The following is a 5,623-nucleotide window of genomic DNA, read 5'->3' as shown; positions in this document are numbered from 1 at the left end:
CATTCTGGATGTCTGATGAGAGCTTTTGAAATTTCTGCTCTTATTCAAATATAAGAATAAGAAACGTGAATGCCTCTTTTCCCCTAGTGATGGTGATACTAAATGAGATGTACTAATATTCTATATTCCATACTATTTTTAAAGTAAAAATACTGATTTTTTCGGTATCTTAAATATTTAAGATACTGATATTTAAAGTATCTAAACATCTAAAATACTAGATATCTAAATATCTAAAATATTTAAGATACTGATAACTTAAATATCAGTAACTTTAATATTTAAGTGTGGCATTAACAAATATGAGGTCCAGAATTGTTTATATCATTTTTTTTTTTTTTGAGATGCAGTCTTGCTCTGTCGCCCAGGCTGGAGTGCAGTGGTGCAATCTCAGCTCACTGCAATCTCCACCTCCTGGGTTCAAGTGATTCTTATGCCTCAGCCTCCCTAGTAGCTGGGTTTACAGGAGCCCACCACTATACCCAGATTTTTTTTTTGTATTTTTAGTAGAGATGGGGCTTCACCATATTGGCCAGGTTGGTCTCAAGCTCCTGACCTCAGGTGATCCACCCACCTCGGCCTCCGAAAGTGCTGGGATTATAGGTGTGAGCCACCATGCCTGGCCCAGGAATTCCTTATATCTTGAAACATATCCAGTGAGTTATACACGGCATTAAGAGTTCACCTGGGCTCACACCCTCCCTGCTGAAAGCCCTTCCAGTACATCCAGTGGTTTTCTTCCCACTTCCAGGGTTATTTGTGAGGCTGGCATTTTCTGTCTGGGTCATTTGTACCCCTAGATTCAGCCCCAGTTTCTGGCCCCTGATGGGGTCACCTTAGAATCGGAGGTGAAGGTGGGGAACAGAAAACCTCAGGCCTGGCCCTGATCCTCTTGCTGGTGGAACAGTCATAGGAATCATATCTTTGCTTTTCATAAAATGTTGATATTTTGGAATTTATTCCACATAATCTATTTTGCAATATTTTAATACAATTTTAAAATATTTTCATTGCAATTACTACTATCTGTTTAGAATATTAAAAAATTTCACCCAGAATATGGTCTTTTTTCTCTCTCCAAAAACTTCCTTATGTTAGCAATTAAATAGAAGGGGAAAATTAACCAAACTGAGAGATGTATTTACTGAACACTTGAAAATGTCCTGCTGTTATATCTTAAGGCTTATTAAGGGGTAGAAGCAGGATTTTTAAAACCCTGGGTGTTGCACCTATTTCCCATGTGTATTTACTTATTTTTACAGTCAAATAAATTCCACTTCCAAATGTGGAAGTGACTTAGGGTTGGATTCCTTTCCTGCCCTTCTGATATGGTTAGGTATTGTGCCTCACCCAAATCTCATCTTGAATTGTAATCCCCATAATCCCCACATGTCAAAGGAGAGAGCAGATGGAAGTAATTGGATCATGAGGGCATCCTCCATGCTGTTCTTGTGATAGTGAGTGAGTACCCACACAATCTGATGGTTTTATAAGGGGTTCTTCCCACTTTACTCGGCACGTCTCCTTCCTGCTGCCTTGTGAAGAAGAGACCTTGCTTCCCCCTTCAACTTCCCCCATGATTGTAAGTTTCCTGAGGCCTCCCCTGCCATGCTGAACTGTGAGTAAATTAAACCTCTTTCCTTTATAAATTACCCAGTCTGGGGCAGTTCTTTATAGCAGTATGAAAATGGACAAATACACATTCTCTTCAGAAAGACTTTCCTTAGATGCTCAGCACACCTGCTAAATTTCTCCAGTGTGTTGACATTAGAGCAGCCTTGTCCAATAGAGCTTTCTAAGGTGATGGAATGTTCTATGTCTGCACCATTCAATATGACAACTACTAGCCACGTGTAGCTATTGAGCACTTGAAATGTGGCCAGTGTGACTGAGGAACTGAATTGTTTTTTAGCTTTAATTAAGTGTAAATAGCCACACATAGCTAGTGGCCAGCATACTGGACAGATCGAATTTAGAACCTCTTCTTTCTGCCACTGTTGACTATGACAAAAGAACCAGTCATAGAGAGGAATGGACTTCTCCCATTCTACTGGGGCAGCCTGGAGAACACTCGGGCTTCGAAAGCCACTTCCCTCTGCTCCCCAGGGCCTTCCCCACTGGCTTCAGAGGAGTGACTGAGGGCAAGAAGGAAGAGCCAAGATTCTGTCTACATGTGTGTGAGTTCAGTCTCTTTATTTCCAGCGTCTTATTTAAAGGCCACATGCCAAGTATCAATAACAAGCTGGGATCATAACAGTCCTATCCATGTTGCTTTCTAAATTATTGTTTATAGCTTCTTTAATTCTCCATGAAGATGATGAGTCTGTGGAGAATCTTTTTGCAAAGAACAAAAAGCAGAGATCTCTGCATAAATTACCAGTACCCAAATGAGATGCCTTCTACCACATAGCCTATTCTGCTCACATGTGTTGTTTTGTTGGGGGAGCCTCTTCTTCCCTGCTTTTTTGGTGAGTTGCCATCATTTTGTTCTACAGGATCGAGAATGTTGATTCTCATATTGTACATTGTGCCATCTCTCCCTGAGCTTTATTGATGTTTTGAAGCAAAACAACCATTTACTCCTCTCCTAAAGATTCCAGTTAATGAGGCGCGCACAGGTGAGCAAGGTGTTTATATGAAGAAATAAACCCATTAAATAAAAATTATATGAAGAGATGAGCTAGGAGAAAAGGCATACTTGTGTGTTTGTGTGTGTGTGCCTGCGTGTGTCTTAGAGCTGCTTGTCAAAGCTTTCCTCTCATACACAAAGATAGAAATATGGAAATCAGAATGAAGAATAAGGGGAATTGGGTTTAGAGCAGCCTCTTAAAATTTGTGCTGTTTCCAGGCCCCTTAGCAGAGCGCCAGCCATTTCCAGGGAGGCACAGCGGTAGCATTTCAGTGCCGTTCTGCTCAGGAAAGATGACCAAACAGCCCTCCTACCCTCACCTTCGCACACCACACATCTCAGCTTCAACTCGCCATCACGGTGGTCCCAGGCATGGTCGCTGCAACATCAGGAGGGCAGCATTTCAGCAAGCATTTGTTTTTGGGGTGGGGGTAGTGGTAATTACCAGCACATGATTATTTTATTTTGTCTGAATTATTTACAATGGAAGGAAGCAGTTTGGAGGGAAGGGGATATTAGGGAATGAGTTCAATCCCACTTGCATTGATTCTACCCAGCGCAAGAAGAGCAAGCCTATTAAGAAGAAAAATCACTTCCTTTTCTTCCTCTCTTTCCTCTCCACCCCCAAGTCTTAGAAATAAATAAATAATGCAAAGAAAAGCCCTGGGTGGCTGCATGGGAGGGGCCAGTGGCTGGGTGTCCGTGGCCTTGACTGAGGACTTACTTCCATTATTACATCGGGTCCTGGGCTGGAGCGTTCAGTGGTTCAATTCTTGCTCCCCAGCGCTCATCTTGCACGTTGGTGCATAATGAACACCACATATGGATTGAAATCCCATTTACAGGATGTTCAGTTATGGAACCTGTAATCAGGAGAGGTGGGTTTTAATCCCAGAGGTGTTGTTCCCTTATTGTTTTTTAAATTTAAGATTTATAGCTCTCCAACTTCCAAAAGAACTTGCAGATGGTTTATAGCAGCAAAGGTGGTGAATGAAGGATCCTTGAGGAGAAAACAGAAGAGAAGCCATCTGAAGAAAGCAGGACGTGTTGATGCTTCCAGGCACCAGAGTGGCCGTAACAGTTGGGTAATAGGCTCATGGTTGTGCTTCCATTTCTTTTTTGTCAAATAGGGAAAGCAAACCCACCTCCTGCTGTGTGAGGTAATAGGTAGAGTAATGTTTGTGAGAAGAGGCATCCATATCATTTTGGCATGATATTGCATTCCTAAATTTAGAAAAAAAAATGTCAGTAGAGGCAGAACATCTCATGACCTAATCCCACTGCATATCCCTGAAGAGAAATACTCACAGAATAGTGCCCTGGCACACTGAAGATGAGAAACTGGGGCTGCAAGTGCCACCTGAGAGAAATGGGAGTGCTTTTATTCATTTTTTTCTTCAATGAATAACTTTTGAATAAAATGTTAACATACTTACCAACTCATAATATATGTGAATTTTAAGACTTTGCAATAAAACGGATGTCTATGTATCTACCCACCTAAATTAAGAAATATGTAATTACTGGCCAGGTGTGGTGGCTCACGCCTATAATTCCAGCGCTTTGGGAGGTCAAGGAGGGTGAGACTAGCCTGACCAACATGGTGAAACCCTGTCTCTACTAAAAATACAAAAAGTAACTGAGTGTGGTGGTGTGTACCTGTAATCCCAGCTACTCAGGAGGCTGAGGCAGGAGAATTGCTTGAACCCCAGAGGCAGAGGTTGCAGTGAGCCAAGATCATGCCATTGCATGCCAACCTAGGTGACAGAGTGAGACTCTGTCTAAAAAAAAAGAAATATATAATTCCTATCATTGAAACTCCAATAATATCCCTCTTAGTCCCAAGGTAACCACTATCATGATTTTGTGCATATTGTCCTTCCGCTTTTTAAAAACAAATTTTGCATGTATTTGAACCATATGTAATTGGAATTATACTGATATATTCTATGAATTGATTTTCTTCGCCTAATATTATGTTTGTGAGATTTGTACAAGTTGATACTTATAACCTATTTTATTCATTATCACTACGGTTTGCTATTTTGTTGTATGATTACTCTAAGACTTACCCATTCTCTTACTGATCATCATCTACATGTCTCCGTTTTTTAAATTACAAACCACATTGCCATGAATATTCTAATATAAATGTCTTTTGGTACACAGATCTAGGAGTTTCTCCATTGTATTTGCCTGAGAGTAGCATTGCTAGCTCATAAGAAAGGAGTGTCTTCAACTTTATTAGATCTTGCCAAGATCTTAGTCCAATCTGTACTCCCAACAGCAATGTTCATGAAGGAACTCAAGAATTTTTTATCAACTATGAGCTGATTCAGCTCCTCGCAACTAAGAGGAAAAGTTAATAGGAAAGAGAGACTGCACGGCTAACAGAAATCCACAGACAATGATGACGGTGGTGATGATTACCATAATCACAATGACATAATGATGATTACCATAATAACAATGACCAGGACAAGAACAACAAACCCATAGTGCTTAATGTGTGCCAGGCACTGTTCTGAACAGTTCACACATCTGGCACAGTGCCTGGCACATAGTAAAGACTCATTCAATCTTTACAATTACTCTAAGAGATTTGTACTATAATCTCCATTTAGCAGGTAAAGAAACTGAAACACAGAGAGGTTAAGAAACTTGCTTAAGTTATGGCTGATAAATGTAGAAGCTGGAATTTGAGTGGTTGCTCTGAACTACATGCTTCATTAAAAATTTTAATTTAATTTTTCTTGGCATTACCATTCATGGACTTTATTTTTTAACTTTATTTTCTTTTTAATTGACAAATGGTAATTGCATACATTTGTGGCATACAATGTTGTATTTTGATACACCTATACATTGTCCTTGCTTCATTTTAGCCAATCACTTATGAGTTCATGCTAAATGCTAAATGAACCAGTAATAAGAGCAGCTACATGACTGATGGATGACTGATCACTCTGCCATTTGAAGTGGGGGACTTAACTT

This window comes from Pongo pygmaeus, chromosome 6, assembly GCF_028885625.2.
Source record: "Pongo pygmaeus isolate AG05252 chromosome 6, NHGRI_mPonPyg2-v2.0_pri, whole genome shotgun sequence".
NCBI lineage: Eukaryota > Metazoa > Chordata > Mammalia > Primates > Hominidae > Pongo > Pongo pygmaeus.
The sequence above is the reverse complement of the archived record's forward strand: the minus strand, read 5'-3'. Positions refer to the sequence as shown.